Genomic DNA, 19,117 nt, shown 5'->3' with positions numbered 1-19,117 from the left:
TAGCCTATTGAAGGTAGCTGGAGGACGCTGGTCTTTTTAATTATTGCTTTATCGCCTCTCACCTTGACCTAACTCTGCCCTGGTAGGGAATGTTTCCCTACCTCTAACTGATTTACAGCAGATGTTAGTGGTAATAAATTTTATCCCAATTCCCCCAGCTCCTTTTTTTTTTCTAGAGCTGCTTGAATGTTTTCCAATGAAAAGTCTCTCAATCTTAAAAGGCTTTTTTTTGGTCAAAATGCATATTTTGAAGTGTTATGCCTATTTTCTCTTTTTTTTTTTTGAATCATTTTTCAGTTATACTGAAAAGGCTGTACTTTATACCTTTTCTCTATTTTTTGCTTTCCTTTTGCTGCTGCAAAGAGTGGTGCTAAGGGGAAAATACAAGAAAAGAGAAGGTGAAAAATACCGTGACAACAGAAGAACTTCTATGGAAAAAAAGTGAATAACTGAAATAGCTCACTGGCAAAGCACATGGAACAAGAAAGAAAAGAAATAAAGTTCGACCCTGACATGTTTTAATTTTTCCCTGTTTTTCCACCAGTTTGCTCCTGACATCATCAAGCAACCATTTGGTCCTTGTTTCATGCAGCACGTGCTAGACAAGGCAGATGACTTCATGCCTCTAAAGTCAAGTATTTGTTCTACCAGCTCTTTGCACAGATGCAGCCACCAGTGCTCCAACCATGCACACAGTGACTGACCTCCATCACCAGCCTCACACTTTCTAAAAAGTAGTAGGAGAATGACTGGGAACATGAGGACACAACTTGAAAGATATTTTCTTCATCAAGAATTAGGCTGGAGACCAAAGGAGAGTTCCTGAGGAAGGGATGCCCCCAAAGCCCCATTTTCCACCCCAGTTCTGCTGCCAGGCTTCCTACGCCAACACAACCTGACTCCATAATCCAGGCATGATGTCCAAGCCTGGCCACTTCCAGGGAATGCTGTAACAAATGCTGGTTTGCCAGAGCTTCAGTCTTTGAAATAATAAGCAGAAACACACTGCAAGTAGCAGAAGGTGCTGAAGGAAGCCTTTTCCTATAGTGGTCCTATTTTGTTCCTAGCAGGAACCTTAATATAATGATACAGGTTAGTATTGCATGTGGGACTTACACTGGGGCCGTTTCAGACGAGCTGATTGCCAGTGCCTTGAGCGAGGGCACCAGTCAGTGGATATTACCTCTGTGTCTAATTACTTCCACCAGCAAGTGAAATTCAAGGTAGTAATTTCTATCATTTTTTTAATTTCTAGGAAGTCTTAGGAGAACCAGAAAATCTAAAGACATGATGTTTTCTTTCTAACATGTTTAGGCAGGACTGTCCCAAAACGTCAGGTTTCAGAGAGAGGAAGCATTTTTGGGAGTGGGCCCTCGCCTAAGGAGTCCATAACCTCTGGAAAGCAGAGAAGCCTGCAATTGTCCACCTCCAGAAAACACAGTGAAGTCCCCATTCTGCAAACATGCAGGGGCTTAATTGTGTGTGCGTGTGTGTGCTTATAATACTGTGAATTTAAATTTGGCAACTCTCATGTAAACTTCACTTTATTAATTACATCGGTGGGAGCAAGGGGTCAGTTCTGTGCAATATTATTGCTTCTCCTTGCTTTTGTAACTAGCTAAGAGCTTTACACTAATAGTGTAACCAAGGTAGATCATATAAAAGAAATAAATTAAGAAGCCTAAAAGTGATATTTTTAAGGATGACAAGTGAGCCACAAGACACAAAGAGCAAATTCTAAATTCCAAAAATAACCAACCAAACAGGCTTCATCTTAATTTTGCTAGCGACTGCAGAGTTTGTTCCTCGGTTCACAGAATCATAGGATGGTTTGGGTTGGAAGGGACATTAGAGGTCATCTAATTCCAGCCCCTCTGCCATGGAACTAGATTTCTTGACAAAATGGCATAAAGGGGGTCCCCACTGCACCAGTGTGGAGTAAATCATGGCGGGGACTCTGCAAATATCCCACAGACAGCTGTACAAATCTTGTGTCACAACAAAAGAGAGTGGAAAAAGAACCAGGTAAAACTACCTCAGGACTACCAGGTATCCAGAGTCAGTGGCGCACAGGAGTTCAGGCAGGTTGCTGCGGGGCTCAGGGTGCATCTCCTTCTCAGAGGAGGAAAATTATGCACTTTTTCACTAAAGCAGCACTGTGTAGAAATCAATGGAGTTCAAAACAGAGAGGGCAGGGCTGAATGCAGGGCTGCCGCTCAGACTTCTGAGCACTCAGACTGTGGAGCCCCCCGGGCAGCTTGTGTTTCCAGGCGTCTCATAACGCAGATCCGATTTCAGGCTCAGCCCTGGGCAGGCAAGGGGTTAACAGGGACACTGCACGTTAACTGTATCTGTGGAGATTATGGCATGTTTATCCAGTGTTCAGATTTCCTGTCTGAGTGTTTGGATTTCCTGAAATCCCTGCTATCAGCCCAAGTGCTGTCCAGTGAGCAGACCTTTTTCTCTCTCTCTTCCCCCCACCCCCCCTTTTTTTTTAACTTTGCTCACATGGTAGGTTTTCCTTCCTGCTCTCTTTCCAGTTGTAGTGCCTGTGTCTCCTCACCGGTCAGGACATTTATGGATGCTGATCAACAGTCTTAGACTCCAAAATTCTGAGGATTGCCGTACATTGGATTTCCTTTTTATTATTATTTCTTTATTTCAGTTTATTTTATCATTTTGTGGCAAGAAAACCTGAAGAAACATGCTCTTTTTCAGCTGCCTATGGGAGAATATGTTTTAGTCTGAGGTGGAATAATGGCCTTAGGCTTGAGGACCAAATCTGGAATGGGAATTCAGACTGCACACGTCCTGGTGAGTTACAGCGCATCGGGGCTGAGTGTGGCTGGTAACGAGCAGCTCAGAGACAGGGACAAAGGCTGAGCCCATCCATTCAATGTGGCTGCGGAGCAAACTGCAAAAAGCAGATGGGTGAAGCTGAAGTCAGAACTTTTTCCAAAAAAAACAACTGAAGTCCAGTTTTATTTCCTGAAAATAACACACGCTGCTCCACAGCCCAGATAATGTCTAGGTAAACTTTGTAGCAAAATATGGAAGGCTGGATTCTGTGAGTCCTTTCTCATGTAAGTAACTTTTACTCAAGTAAACAACCTCAGTGAGTTTAAAAAGAGCTCATGTAAGAAAGGACTTGCAGAATGGGGCCCACATTGTAAATTGCAACGTCTCACTCACAGCAAAAATTAATTTTAAAAGAAAAATGAGCATTTTCTAATTCTCTTTACATGTTTCCTTGGCCTTTTACATTTTATTGTGGATCTAGATTTAAGTTTTAAGAAGAATCTGTGTGCCAACTATTTGCCCTATTGTCTCTTAAATAAGTTTGCAGTAGGAGTGACAGTGTATTCCATGCAGCAATGTGCTGGGAGGCCAGAAAGGGGCTTTCTGTTGTTGGAGGGAAAATGCTGAGTGCTGTGCTGCTCTGAATGAACTGGAAAGCTGCATTCAGACATGGGGCTTAGCTAAGGTTTTAGCTTCATTTTTGGATGTGAGAGCTCATGATGACATTATCAGCCTTAGGTGGTTTTAGCTAAACCACAGTCACAACTGCAATGAGTTGACCAGTCTCGAAATCAGTGACTCAGAATTTGAAAAGAAAAAAAATCTTCTTTTCAGGCCTCTTTGAAGCAGATTGCATTATTGGCATCCATGGAAGTGTTGCTGGAGTAAGTTGTGGAAGATAAAGCATCATCACTGCTGCAACTTTTGTTCTGTCCCGTGGCTGGAGGCTGTGGTTGTGCTGAACATTCCTGAGCTACTCACTGGACCCAGTCCAGGGATTTGATTCTCTAATTGTAGGGAAAAAACTTGATTCAGGAATTGCTTAGATGTAGGGAAACATCTATAGGAAAACCAGCTTTTTTATCGTAATTTTATTTTTTTATAGTAATTTTACTGTTTTTCTTAGATTATTGAACAAGTCCTGAATTCTAGTGTACAGTACTGCATGTCAAACAAGAGACTTTGATATTTAAATATTGGGAGGTTAATAGGACAGGATACTTTCCTTCTTATACTAATAAAGGGAAAGAGCCATTTTCCAAGTTCTTTGCAAAGTTTTCAGATTTGAGGTTTTAAACTGTTTGGTGTGCCAGCGATCTGTACAACCCTTTGAATGTGATCCTGCTGCTCATCTTCAAGGTTTTCTTTGCTATAAGTGGAAGGTTTACTAGAGCAGCCAGACCAAACTAAGGTCTCGTCTGCCTGGGAATCTCCAGCAATTCAGTTTTAATCATTAACATGGGGCAACACTGAAACTGGTGGCATTTTATGCATTGAAAGGTCAGTTCTTGCTGTGTACATAGGATGTACTCTCATTGTACTGGGTTGATTGTCAAAAAATGAAAGGGGGCCAAGGAACCCCTCACCTGAGTTGGACTGGGCCATGGTGCCCTGCCTTGCACTTAACATGCAATTTGATGGTCTGCGGTCATGGGTGTGATCAAACTGGCTGCAGCAGAAATGTGCTCCTCTCAAAGCTGGCAGAAGAGTCACATGTCATCAATGATCCATGAAGTACAGAAAATACAGATGAGGAGTCAGGGGAAATATAGAGACTCATCTAGGTTTACCCAAACCTCCTAGCTTTGGAAATTTTGTTGGCCTTCCTATGAGTAAGATCCTTGAGACTGGGTCAGTTGTGGGGTTTTACCCCCTTTTTGTAGGGCTGTCAGAACTTTTCTGGTTTCAGCCAGGTTGGGAATGCTGTGGGAATAGTTTTTCTGGTGGTATTTTGGTATTTCCTCTTCTGCTCACACCCAGAGCAGGAAGTGCAGAAGCACAACCTTCAGCTCATTGTGTATGGGTTTCTTTTTATAAACCTGAATTCTCTGCCCGCCCCCCTCTTTTTTTTTTTTTTTCCCTAATAGCCCTCACATAGGCTTAAGGTTCTGTTGGATTTAGACTGAGAATTTTTTATATATTTTCACATAATGATACTAAGCACTCAGAATTTCCTTAATAATTCCTTAATAAGTGATTATCACATCAGTTTTCAATTATGTAAGTGCAATATTCCCAATCATTTACCCATGGTCGATAATGTTAATGTGCCAATGTCCCCCAGCAGCTGCTTCTGCTGGCATTTATTCCTGAACCTTCAGCAGCATGAGGACTAATTGGCCACCAAGACCTACCTACTCAGTTGCCCATGAAGAAATTCTGCAAATTCTTCTTTTTTTGTAATGAACCATACCGTTAAACTCTCTAAGATTAGACACTTCATGCTTTAATGTTCTTTTTCTCACTCATTTTCTTTTCCTGCATCAGTGAGGAGGTTCGACTCATGCACCTTCAGTCCATGTGTCCAACTCACTCACCATCACGACTGCCAGTCCTCCTGCTTTTCTTGCTGTTGTTGGCAAGTATGGATAAACAATTTTGACAGGTACAGAGTCCTGCAGAGCTAACTTCATAAGCACAGTGATGTTTCACTGCTCAGATGATAAATGGACCAGAGGAACTAAACCACTTTCACTGAAAACGTCCCCCACATCCAAATATTTTTAACCCTTCCTTTTCATGCAGTTTTTCTCAAAAAGCAAAGAATTCAATTTTGTTTCACACCTGAGAAAGCAGATCACGTGTGGATTGGATCTTCCCCCTCAAGACTATCCTAGTCACTTTGTGAGCCTTTAATCTGCCATTTTAGAAATTAAAATAAAGATGGATCTTAAAGTTGGTCCATGGCAAAGTAACTATCTCTATCTCCACTCGGGTCCACTCTGAGGAACACTACATGAACAGCTCTGCCAGTCATGTTTGGAAACTGTCCCCATGAGTTTGTAAGACAATTTGCTTCTCAACAGTTTCATAGTCTTCAAAAATACAAGGAAACACAAGCAAAGGGAAGTTAATTTACTTCACTAAAATCGTCTGTAACGTAAGGAGATTTAAGCAGATGCAATGGAATTACTGCAGGGATTTGAGTTCTGTGCTTGTTTGGGGGTGGTTTTTTTTCTGTTGCTGTTGGCTCCAAGTCTCTTTCTTGGGCTTTGGGGAGCTGCAGAGCTTCAGAGAGGGCACAGGGAGGGGGATGGAATGACAGCATGGGTCATTATTTCAGACACTGATTAGCAGCAGGGCTCAGCCTAGACCACACATCACTCCTCCCACGTGGCACCCAGGAGCCAAGCTCCATCCATGCTGAACAGGGAGAGATGTGAAGCTCCTTGCTCAGTCTCCCCCTGAACCCCAAAGCTGAATTAAGCCCCGCCAAGTGATGCTTTTAGTGCATCTTCCTCTATCTCGACTGGAGTTAACAAAATCCATCTGTCTATGTGAGTCAGCAGAAAAGTATTCAGCTTTCATAAGAGTTAAGGGACATGGGATAGGACAATGTCAAAGCGCATAAGTCTTTCCCCAGCTTGGCACTTGCACATCACGCGGGGAGAGGGGGTTGCATTTTCAGTTCCTATTCACCAGAGAGCTGGTTTACACCAACGGAGGATGTGGCCCGTGGTGTGCATGGCCACGGCTGCTGAACAAGGCTCCTTTCATCAGCAAACAAATGTGCAAATGGCATCACCCAGCACACACTGTGACATGGTGGCTGCTGGCACTTTAGGAAAGTCAAAAGATAACTATTTGCTTCTCATCAAAAGCAAAATGAGGAACTCTCCCCTCTCCTCTTCTGCCCCCACTGCTACCACCCTGGCTCGAGCAAGTTGATCCTTAGGCATTTGTGTGGGGGTTTGTTCTCAGTGGTTAACCACATAACAATTTGAAGCATGTGGCTAACTCAAAAGAAACTGCCTTTAAACATTTGCAGACTGTAATTGTGTTGGAGAGAGCGAAGCGCAGGCTGGGCTGCTGGCCACCCTGGGGGCTGCGGCAGGAAGCCCTGAACATCCCACAGAAGGGTCCCGTGAAGAGGGGAGAAAAAGCTGATCTTATGTCTAGGACCTTCTCTCCTTGACAACGCTCTACAGCCAGGGCCAGATGTTCCCACCTCATATTTTGTGTCTTTACTTTGTGTGTCAGAGCAAAACACCCGACGGGAAACAGAACAGAGAGAAAAGGGGTGGCAATGAAGGGGACAGTGTTTTGGCACACCACTTTCATAAATAAAGCCAGAGAAAAAATAACAAATTGGAGAAGCTTTGCTGTGAAGCTGAGAGTGCCTGAGACTGCTGCATGATCCCTGCGGGAAGGGGTGAGAGGCAGGGTTGGAGAGCCAGGCTCTGCAGGGGATGTCAAGGAGCAACCCCGTCTGGGGTGGTAAAATACGTCATTAGTGCTCTTCCATCCCAAAAACCTGAATTTGTTGGACAGAGAGGAAAGACTGGAGAGAGGAGGTATGCTAACAAGATGAGCAGCTGTGCTTTTGGGGGTAAAGACCCCAACACTGGCATGGTGCCTCAGAGCTTGTTATCCCAGAGCTGTGGGGCTGTGCTAACGTCCAGTTTGAAAGAATCTGGGGCTTAAAGAAGCCAATAAAACTGAAGATTGAAACACTTCCCCATGGGAAAAGATGTCTGTGAGGCATTCTGCAAGTAGTTTGTGACTCCCTAAGGCCATGGGATAATTGCCATCTGATCCAGTGCATCCTCAGCCCATGGTTAGGAGAGCCTCTCTTTGGCTACACATATACATGCTCCTAAGTGTTAATTGTGAAAATAGCAAGTGCAACTAATCTTCTTCACCCAACTACAAGCCTCACTTGTAATTCAGCAGGTAAAAATACTGTATCTGTACAATTACCAGAATGGCTCCTGATCTAGGAAAGCAAATGGCTTTTGGAGTGTGGCCTTAAGGTTGAAAAGTTAAACTGATTTGGAGGAAGAGTAAACAAGGCCTTGCCAAGTCTTCTCTCATGGTTGCAGTGACAGAAGCTGTAGCCTGGTGGCACAGAGATGGGATTGGATTCCAATTAGAAATTGAGCTGTGCCCCCAGGTCCTGGGAAGACCTTCAACCCCAAACATTCCTCCATATCTGTTTTCCAGTCTGGGGCGAAAATAAATCAGCCCTTAGTTAGTGGCTGAACGACACCCCTGAGATTGCCACCTTCTGGCTCCGAATTATGATGTGACCACAGGCAAGACACTGCATGGCACTACCCAGACCAGCAGCAGGAGCAGCATGGCTGGCTCCCACTTTCCTTTTGTTCATCTCTGCAGCAGCCAGAAGGGAGCATGTACGTGGTAAATGCAAGGCCTACAGTTGATGCACTCCCCAGAACTACTGGGGCAAGGAGAGGGAGATGTCTCCTGCCAAGCCTGGCACAGCTGCACGTCCTTTTTATAGCAACTGGCCAAGTGCATAGAAAGCAATTTTTTCCTGGCCAGAACTGTCAGCCAGAGAGGCAGCAGGACATTTCAGGCACTAGGACAAGCCTTATAGTATCTAGATTCAGCCTAGCACCAAGCCCTTAGCACAGTGCTATGATTCTACATAGGAACATAAAACCATCTGAGCCAACACTTCTGGACCTTGTCTCCAGCAGTGGCTGATACATGAAAGGTGCAAGAGTTGAACAGGGAGGACATGTAGTGGTATTTCCACAGATTATGGCCCCAGCATTCCAGGATCTCATCTGGAAGATTTTCTGAGCTTTCATGCTTAGGATGTACCTGTCCTGCAAATATTTGCAACATGCTTTGTAGGCTTTTTCCTACTTAAACTAACACACATTTTAGGCATCCATTTAAAAAAGGCTCTTATAGGTACAAGAGATTGTTAGACAAAAATGGGTAGTTAAAATCATTGAAGGAATTTTGTCCTGAATTTACAGTTATTAAATCATTACTAACAGTGAGGGTACAATCCTAGTTTCCTACCTGATTTATAATTGGGCTACAAAATGAATTTTGTGGAAATATTCCAGACTTATTTGTGACTAAACAAGATCTATGCCAGCACTATGGAACTCTAGTGCTTTATTTACCTAATTTAGCATGGAACTATATTGCTACTTTCCTTCTGCATTAAAATCCAAGCAGTTCAGTATTCACACAAATTAATATGCCTACTGATGTAATCATTTACATAACAGCATGTTTGTCATAAAATGTGTAAGACTGCATTCTCTGCTGGTGGAGGGTACTGACTCCATCCATCTGATAAGAGGCAGGTTGTAGTTACACATCCTTTAATAATTATTTCAGCAGGTGTCCTTTTATTCCTGTTCATAATTAGTAGCTGAGTACTTAGCAAAGCTTGTCAGGATCAGAAATTCCTACAATTCAGTAGTTATCTATATTCATGAACAAAGAGGATCTCTACCTCAGTAGAATAATTTCTGAAGATATTTTAAAATAATTAAGGTTTTTAAAACTAACAGGTACCATAATTCTACATTAAGTATAGAGATTTTGAGTTATTATCAACCAGCAGGGTATAATTCTGATGTTACATGTGTCCTAAATGAATCAGATTCCAGATTTAACCAATGGTAAAAAATGTCTTAGCCAGAATCCCAGATCACAAAGGTCATTTAAGCTATGTCATTTTTATTTTCTCTGTTTATGAAGCTGTGGTAGAGAATGATCTATCATATTTCTGTATTGACCAGGATGGGGTTAAAAATTTAGTATCCAAGATGATCTACAGCTGGTATTTATTCTCACTACCTAGACAAATGGGATTTGGCTCAGTGGTAACAAATTTCCTTACTACTGAGAATATTAGACTTAAAGGGCGTCAGTAGCAGAGGAACAAGGATAAAAAGGTGATTGTAAGTCATGTTGTGCTGGAGCAGTGCAACAGCCTACCTGACACCTGGTCTGAATTACAGGAGTCTCTTGATGGCTGAGATTTATGCTTTTCTTCTCAGAGTTCCTTGGAAGCTCAGAGCAGTAATTAGGCTGTTTCCCCTATAGGGCAGTATACACATGTCTGCACAGGGTATTTCATAAACTCCTAGGCTTTATCCCCTCCCTTGCCTTCGAGCACAGAGGACAGCCTGGCTGTAAGGTTCTTTATCAGTGAGAAACATCCTTCCTGCAAGGATCATTTCTAACACTACTTCTGCCCATTTTAAGACACTGGGGTTTCCCCAACAGCTGCAAGTGGCTGACACATGTATTTCCTTCTCAAGTCTGGGATCTGCAATAGGCCCATGTCCTGTGAGTCACATCAGCAGTGTCCTAAGCAAAGTCCTACAATAGCTACAGCTTGAGCAAGAGGGTTAGACTTACAGCTCCTACCATAGATTTACACCATAGACAGACCAGGCACAAGAGGGAACATGACCCAAATCAGGTTTAGTCTCATCCTAAGGAAAACAAGGAGTCTAAGACAACACTTCATGATGCTGGTGCTGAAAGACACCTTATCATTTAAGGGAACCTTATCCATGTTGTGATTTACATCCTGGGAAAAAAGAAAAAGTAACTTATATCATAGGAATTCATATTATTTAAATAGAGTTAAATTATGTGTTACTGAGAACTCTGCAGCATCTGTAGCCTGTCTACAAGTGAGACTGAGGCAATTGCATTGTGTGTGTATGTGTTTCCCAAGACTTTGACCTCCCCTCAACCGAGACAGATGGAAGAACAGAGGTCTCAAGAGCTCCTATACATTTTGCAAAAATAGGCATGTTGCTAGAAGAAAAACAATACTGTTTGAAACCTCTAATAACTTCCTCCTCCCCAAGGGAAAAGCCACAACTACTATGAGGCCAAATGAGAATTTCCACAGGAGTGTGATGATGTGCTCACCACAACCCAGGAGAAAAGCTTCCACAGCATTTGCCCCTCCAGGCTGCCCATAAGGGGTTTCAGAGTTCCCAAATCCTCTTGGTGTCCATGCAAACCTGCGTGTGCCAACATGGCTTTAGTAATAACAGTTTGCTGAAAGACACCTGTTGTTATTTGTCCCAGTAGTTAAATTCTCTCTCCTTGCAGTACCACAGGCCATTAAACCACCATGTCAATGCAAGAAGTGTTTCCTGGAGATAATAATGTCCTGGCATCAGTATAGCTTCCATACTAGTGCTGGCTGATAGTACAGTGGTAATGTTTTGAGAGGACCCTCTTTGCTGAACCCAGCCATTGTAGGTTAAATGTTAATTAGTAATTTGCAAAAGCCTAGAACTTCTGCCTAGAATTCAGAACTTTAGCTCATAACAAATTAGATAGATTGGATTAGATTATTTCAATGTCCTTCCGAAAGTGAGGTCGGTTATTTTAGTCCACTAAGGGTTTTGCTAGACAAGAGTTCAGTGCTTCCTCTTGAGTGTCCCAGTGCAGGACAATGTAATTCCACTCTGAGGTGCAGAAAATTTGTTTTTAAAATTTGAGGCCTATTCTAAATAGAAATCATCAGGTGGGCCAGGCTGTTGAAGACAAGTCAATTCGAGTCTTGTGGAAAGTCACTAAGTTCCCTTCAGAACGGGAACTTTGATAGGAGAGAAACTGGGACATCCAGAAAGGACAGGTCTGTGCTTTTGCTCCTTAGCATCTCCAGTCATCTGCAACATATATGAGGTTACCAGGCTTAGCAGGAGATGAGTGGTGGTCATGAACACCGGAAGTGAGCTGTACCAGCCAGCTCCTACTCCAGAAGCAAACTGCAGCAGGCTTTGCTCTGGTTCCCACAGATAGAGTGCAAAAGAGGAGGAAGACCACAGTGACCAGGCAGAATCTGTGTGAACACTGACAACACCCTCTGGTTTCAACAGTAGTTATCACAAGAAAATATGTTTCTGCTTTGTCCTTTCTTGTGCATGACAGAAACAAACAAGATATTTTTTTTCCCCAGAAAGGAAACAGGTTCATTCTGGAATGTGCTGGGCAGATCAGTTTCTTCTAAGTACTGAAGGATATATATGTGGGATTTCGACATTTTTAAGCCCTCCCAGGATATTTGTGCAATATTAATTGTGTCAGTTACAGCACTGGTTTTGCAGCAAACAGTAGACTTGATATAAGGAAAGCTGGCCTCATTTGTGCTGTTAAGTCTTTCTTAGAAGCAGAAACTATTTGCAAGATCATAACTTCCCTCACAGCCACTATGTTTAATTGGGGAAGAGTTCTCTTACAGGAGTAATATTCTTACTTCCGTTCACATCTGTGCAGTATTTTCCTGATCAGGAGATCAAGAGAAAGAGGATCTGAACAACTGCTTCTCTAAGTAATAATGAACACAGAGTTGTGCAGTAAATCATAATGTGCAATAAAATGAAGAACAAAATTTGGCTGGAGATTAATGGCTGGGAAGGGACTTACTGAATTAAATTGGATCAGATGTTCCCTGGAACAAAATCTGAGATATATTCACAGGGCTCTATGGTGTTGGTTTTGTTTTTCACAAAGGAAGATTTAACTTGATTGTTTTGTAACACCCTTGCAGAGTGATCTTAGGGGCTTGTGGGAGAGGACTGACACTGGCTGGAAATTCTGGTCCCACTCAGACAGGGGAGGGGAATGAACACGGAACTTTCCCACTACACAATGCCACAAACTTCTCAAGTGTTGCAGGGGCGCCGCGTTTTTACAAGATAAGGAGGGCTGACTTGAGTTCCCACGTTCAGGGGCAGATTCCTGATTACAGGTCTGCTGCAGAGACTGACACCCCTGAGCTACCTAAGGCTCTGCTCAAAGCTCAGCTGCACCTCTCATGATCCCTGTTAGGTGGTTCAGGTGCCTCCTTCTTACTGTGTCTTCTCTTGTTAACCCAGTTTTAAGTGTCCAGCCTTCCAGATGACACATATGGGCTGCTGACTCAGGCTTTTCAATTTTCGCAGGGACTAAGGCCCTCTAAACCTACTCTCGATTTGATATTTCACTGCCAGATTTGCTTGTGACTCCAACCACAAGCAGCAAAATGTTTACACTTCGATAACTGCTCACCAAAGAAACCAACTTAAAACTGTAAACCAGTGACGGGGACTGACATGCTGGTGGTTTTTCTAATCAGAGATGTCTCTTGTTTTGTCAAGATCTGGACTCAGTTCATTAATATATCAGAAGAAGGAAACCAAACCTGAATAAATTGTTACTGATCGTGCTAGAGATACCAAAAACTCTTTCCCCTTCAATTAATTTGCTGAACTGAAAGTGAAACAGACCTGTGAGAGGGCAGATCAAAAGGCTCTCCTCAGCAGGTGTGATGCTGAAGGTAATGCACACACCTCCCTTTTCGCCTGCTCTCTGCAGCCCAGCAGATCTGCAGTGCTGGGGTTAGAGACTTGGCCTTATTAATGTGTGCTCCTTAGGCTTTTGTAAAAAATGGACCTAACAACAGTTGCCTAGAGCCAGAAGAAGAGGAGAAAGGCTATGTTATTAAAACCTAGAATGTAATACCACTTTAAAATTCATCAAAATGTTCAGAGCAAATTCTCCAGAGATTGGGGTCTTAGTCATCCCAGGTTTCTCCAGCTCATTTAGATAATTGGCCTTGAAATAGCTCTCTTTCTTTTTCTTTCTTTCTTTCTTTCTTTTTCTTTCTTTCTTTCCTTCTTCTTTCTTTCTTTCTCTTTCTTTCTCTTTCTTTCTCTTTCTTTCTCTTTCTTTCTCTTTCTTTCTTTCTTTCTTTCTTTCTTTCTTCTCTCTCTCTCTCTTTTTCTCTCTTTCCCTCTTTCTCCCTTTCTAAGTAAGTAAGTATTCATGGAGCAGGCATCTCAGCTCCACAGCTGCAGAAGGGCAGCAGAAACCTCCAGATTCTCACCATGCATGTCTCTGCTATCTATGGTATGAGCCAACCCCATCTGAGCGCATTCAAAATACTCATCTCACTGCCACTTGCAGAGACATTAGGCACTCATTAGCCAGTTTAACTAACTAATTCACTGGTAATATTAATTTTTTTATTAAGCGATTTATTAAATAACAGGAGCAGTTTAGAGAATATAATGTGTTATTTATTCTGCATTTTTAACTACCCTCAAGGCCTGGAGGCTCTCAGTCTCAATGCTTTCCCACCTTCTTGAAAACTATATGATTTGCTTACTTCTGTCTTGGTATAAATTCATGCTGTTACCAAGACAGGCAGCCCAAGTAGTTTTACATGAGTTTGAACAGGAAACTGATACAAATGAAACTGAAAAAAGAAGTTATTTTTCAGATGCATCATTCTCCTGGTAAAAATATAAAACTAGCATTACAATGTATAATTATGTTGTGGTTTTTTTCTGTAAATTCTACTGAAGAAAATCCTAAAAATCAGTACAGCTTCCCATTAGATTGCCACTGGAAAATATGTCAGCATCTGTGGTAATGCACCAATTTTTTTTTCTATTGTTTTCCATTAAAAGTTTGGGGTTTTTTAAAATTTGTTTTCTGCCTCCTAATGTCTCTTCTTGACTGTAGAATTAGAGGTACAGTCTTATACCTGCCCGTGGTATGGTTCAGGCAGAAACAAGAAGTCCCTGCTGCAATACTTTTAGGCATGCAGCATTTTTGGGGTAGGTGTTTACCTCTGGGATCAGAACCCTACTCTCTCTCTTTCAGTCAGTAGGATGAAAGAAGCAGTTTAGTGTGTGATTCCTCTGACTTTACAGACATCTACTTTATTATCTCTGCTTTAAACTTCTACTTTTGTAGGATGAGGTGAGATGCAACCTACTTTCAGTTTTCTGTGCTGACCATATCATCAGTCACGATGAAAGGAGTCTGGAGTGAACAGCCCAGGCAAAGACACTTTGTCAGATACACTCCACTTTTACAGTCTAAAAGTTGAGTCAGAGCTCACTATAGTGGAGGTAAAGAATCACATTTACACAGACTGACTTTGGGTTAAGTTGCAAAGGCTCTGTTCTGTCACTAACTTTTGAGTTTATCTCATTTTTCTATGTAGACAGGACATATGATTTCAAAGACATAAATATCCATGCTAATGGATCTGGGCATGACTCACTGTATGGGTAGATACAGACTTGAAGAGAATACTTAGGAACATCTTTCTATGCCTGTATTGAGGCTTCTACATGCCTTGTATTTTGGGAAATTCTCTACAGACACTTTGATATTTCTATACTCTGCCTCTGCTGAAGGACAGGACTGCTAGAAGTATTACTGAGCCAAAATAAATTACATTTTCACAGGGCCGTTAAGTAGAAGAGTGGTACTGCTTGGTGCATGTCAAAGAGGAAGGAATGGCAAACATAGCACTGTGAAGGGCAGAGCTGTACCAAGACAAGAGGGGTTGTCAGAAGCTGGAGTCTGATGGTCTTGTCTTCAGTTTGCTGTGGCCATCCTACAAATATAAATCAAATATATTAACTTCTGTGAGGCGTTCAGACACCAGGACAATGCATGACCTCATGAGTGCCTGACTAATCGATGAAGGCTGGAAGTAGGAGGTGTGCTGCTTGCTTTGCTTGGGTGCTGACAACACAGAGTAGAAAAGCTTCTGTAGGAAGGACATGGAATGTTCAACTGCACCCGACTTTTTGTGCAGAGACAATTTGATCTTCAACACAGATACACCAGGTTTAGTTTCTAATTTTAAAAATGATTCCTTCCTAGAAACACAGATAGCAAATGGTTGATCTTGAATTCAGCCCACAATCAGTGGCTATTGAGAATGAGTGGGGGCAGTGACAAGACAGCTTGATGTCACATTCAGATTATATTATTAATCTATTATCTATATACCATGCACAGGGTATTTTGCTATAAACTATGTACTGAGTAAATAACTAAGCAGTGACTAAGCATACAGGGAAGGTGGGAAGCGCTCTTGCGTGTTATTAGCCCCTCACAATCTTCAGAAGTGGATTGTAAGTAACTCAAAATCTTGGACTGCAAATGGCAACCTTGTCATCAAATATAAAAAAATACTCTTGACAAGATCAGTGAAAGCTTCCAGAGGTCTGAAGCTGGGCAGCAGACACTCTGATTAGCTGCTGCCTCCACAAAATGAAAATTCTTCCCTAAGCCCAAGAAACAGCTGATGGATATATTCGGAAGTGATAAAAAGGTCAGTCTTAAGTGGATACAAGGAGATTTAACTCACAATACCACCATCTTGAAGCCCTTAGATAAATAACAAAAGACAGGCTTCAAAGACTAGATATTCCTTCAGTCTAAATACTTACACAAATCTTTGTCATATATCTGAGTCTTAAAGAAAATTCACCTCTGAATGAGACTGCAGAAAATGACCAAACGAGTACCCTTGAGCCCTCTGGCCCGCTCTGGCAATGTGCTATAACATCCTAGGGTAGGGATACAGTGCAAAACTCTTGAGTATTAGAATTCTATTTTGCAGCATGAATTCCAAACCATTATTCTACAGCACTTGCACAGCCCATCCATGATCATTTCATAATCATATGACAATTATATCACATGAGATAGAGAACTAATTTCCATTCTAACAGTAATAACCGTCTCCTAAAACTACGTTCTTTTTTAATCAGTTGCTATTTCTAAAAGTACCATGCAAGAAAAGGTCTGAATTTTTAAGTTAACTTTCCATACATATTCAAACACAAGGGCATTTCAAGATGAATAGAAGAAATCTCATACTTTTTAATATATTTAAAAGTTTGGTGTAATGACCTAAGGATTAATAACCCGCTCAGCCTGACATCAATCCAGTGCAAAACACTGGAATTGTTAATTCTAGGTATTATTTATAAAGAATCAGAGAAAAGAAATGCATTTTTTTTTTTTCATTAATCATCATATGCCAATCGAGATGGATTTAAGGAAAATATATTTTATTTCAAGAAAGTGATCTTGATATTTTTTCAGGTTTTAAATTTTCCTGGGGAAAAAAACCTATACTACTTATGTAATACTTATGAACTTTGGTAGCACTTCTGACACTAAACAAAATTTTGATTAAGAAATTAGAATTCTCTAAAGTCATCACTGTAATGATTGAATAGATTAAAAACTGAGCAATTGACATTCTCAGAAACCCTTATAAGCAGGGACACATCAAGAGGATGTCACTCAGCTCTTCAAGGTCACTCCTGGGCTCTGTGCTGCGTTAGTTTCCCATTATTATTTTCTTTCAGGATTCAGCCTGTGTCTGTAAGCATGATAATATTTTGATAGTATATTTTTATGGAAGCACTGAAAATACATACAGCTAAATGTATGAGGTCAGGATGGAGCTTCTATTGCTCAGGACATACTAAAATCAAGTCCACAGAGAAATATCCTCAGATTTGCTTCACTGAAGTTTGTTAGACCACATCTTAATAGTGTTATCCAAATCACAGATTAGGGCAAAGCCAAAGAACATATGTTTGTCACATCCTGTTTGGATGATACCAACACAGACACAAACAGAACAAGCAGATTTTGGCATGATATGAAAGACATTTTTGTTAATCTCGCAGTTGTTAAAGAACATGTCAGTTATCACTTGGACTGAGTAATTTAATTCCATATTTTGCCCATGAAAGTGTCTTTAATAACCTTTGAAAAATGTGATTTTGAAGACAATCTTCAAATTTGTAAGATCTACTTTTCAACAGACCATAGATAGAGCAATGACTTGATTCACTGCAGTTCAAACAACAAGCTTATCTTTTTCATTTGCAGGGAATAAGATTTTTCTACCTGCTATATTTTAAAGCTTTTTGGGATATAAAAGCTTTCTGCTCAGTCATTAGCTGCAAATTGCAGAATGAAGCAATACCCTACAGCATTTCCAGATGAAGTAGTCTGTTTATACAGAAAGCACAAGAGCTATAATTACTACATGATCACATTTGTATATCAAGGTCAGATTTCTGTGATTCTCGCTATTGTTTGGACATAAAGGGAGTTGATTTTCAGCATGGTGGTGCACAACTACTATTGTTGTTATATCAGTGACTGTAGAAACAATATTAACTTTTGCTTGTTTGAGTTTTTCTAGTTAGGCTAACTCCAGTTCAGGCATATGAGAAAATTGGCTAGTTACTATTTGCCCTAAAATACTCATTAGACATGAAAAATATGGATTTATATTATTGCTAGTCAAGTCATATATTCTATTATGAAAGAAAAAAAAAGTCCTCTAAAATGAAAAGCAAGCTGAAATAGGTCATTAAATGACTTAAGCATGAAATCACACAGAGTTTAAGCAATATCAAATACAGGTAATTTAAGAATGTAAAAAATATTTCCTGATATTTTCCTCTCCTCTGCAAAATTCCTGCATTTTTTTTTTCTTGATTATTACCCAATATATTGGCAATTTTTATATTCTCTTCCTGAGAATGCACTGGCTTTCCACATAATTTATCCAGTCTTAAAACCTTAAAAATATAGGGATTCAACTCATTATACTTATTAGTTAGGCATTGGGATTAGTCAAGCACTTAGATTGTACTAATTAATTCAATATAATTGTATGTATTTATAATTAGACACAAGAACAAATGCTTTCCTCATCTAAGGACTAATAGAATCTGCTATTGTATTATTGTATTATTGTATTGTGTTGAGTTGTCACCCAGTTGCCATTAATGTCACCCTGTTCTCAGTAAGGCCCCCTCCTTACTTAAGCCCCAGCTCTTTTCAGGTGTAGGTGTCCCTGGGTGAAAGCTAATCGTATTTCTCCAGTTTTCATTGTTCTCTATATGTTCTAGGCTTTTATATTTCACATTCCCTCCCTGCTCCCACTCACATACTGTCATATATAAGGATTTTCCATAAATCTGGTAATGTCTTCTTCACATTTCCAAGGACAGTTGGGAAGCATTGGTTTTGTTTTTTTGGGGGAGTGAGAAGCAGAGTCAAAATGCCATCTTGACACAGCCCAAATTCTACTATTGCCATTGGGTCAAGAGTTTCAGAAAAGCTGTATTTAGCCTCAAAAGGCTCTTTACCCAGAGGAATCACTCTAATGGGTGTATGGCTCGAGAAATTTGCCATCTGAATGATGCCCTAATAAATTGTCCAAGGTCAGTGAGTCAATATTGAACTCACATGAGTACTTTCATCACTGGGCTACCATTCCTCTCTCCAGGAGAGCCACATGTTTCCTTCTCAGTGCTGTTTCTCATCGAACAATGATGATAACTTCAACCAACCTGCTTTCTTTATAAATATTTTTTTTTATTTCTTTGATATTTAATTTATTTGCTGATTGCTGTTGTATCAAGAGGCCCAAAAATGAGTAGGAGACCTAGAAAGGGTCATAATCATTCAAACCCACTGAGATCTAACCAAACATGCTCATAAAGCTGCTTATAGCAAATGAGCAATT

At 40.9% G+C, this 19,117-nt stretch overlaps 1 protein-coding gene and 1 long non-coding RNA gene across 11 annotated transcripts in view; one reads left to right on the top strand and one right to left on the bottom strand.

Moving 5' to 3' along the window:
* The window catches only part of LOC125338403, a 49,979-nt gene that overhangs the window by 18,237 nt on the left and 12,625 nt on the right, over positions 1–19,117 (bottom strand). For 3 of the 7 annotated variants that reach the window (XR_007208281.1, XR_007208276.1, XR_007208280.1), the window contains exon 6: positions 13,634–15,157. The exons of 2 other annotated variants lie outside the window; for them this stretch is intronic. This is a non-coding gene — a long non-coding RNA (uncharacterized LOC125338403). Of the gene's footprint in view, positions 1–2,810; positions 2,915–13,633; positions 15,158–19,117 lie in introns of those variants that run through there. 2 more of the 7 variants (XR_007208282.1, XR_007208278.1) reach the window with 1 other exon arrangement.
* Positions 2,724–19,117, top strand: part of ASAP1 (ArfGAP with SH3 domain, ankyrin repeat and PH domain 1) — a 146,195-nt gene continuing 129,801 nt past the window's right edge. For all 4 annotated transcript variants that reach the window (XM_048329092.1, XM_048329089.1, XM_048329091.1 and 1 more), the window contains exon 1: positions 2,724–2,814. The gene's annotated coding sequence lies outside the window, so the exon portion shown is untranslated. The remainder of the gene's footprint in view (positions 2,815–19,117) is intronic.

This window comes from Corvus hawaiiensis, chromosome 26, assembly GCF_020740725.1.
Source record: "Corvus hawaiiensis isolate bCorHaw1 chromosome 26, bCorHaw1.pri.cur, whole genome shotgun sequence".
Classification (NCBI taxonomy): Eukaryota; Metazoa; Chordata; class Aves; order Passeriformes; family Corvidae; genus Corvus; species Corvus hawaiiensis.
The sequence above is the reverse complement of the archived record's forward strand: the minus strand, read 5'-3'. Positions and strand labels throughout refer to the sequence as shown.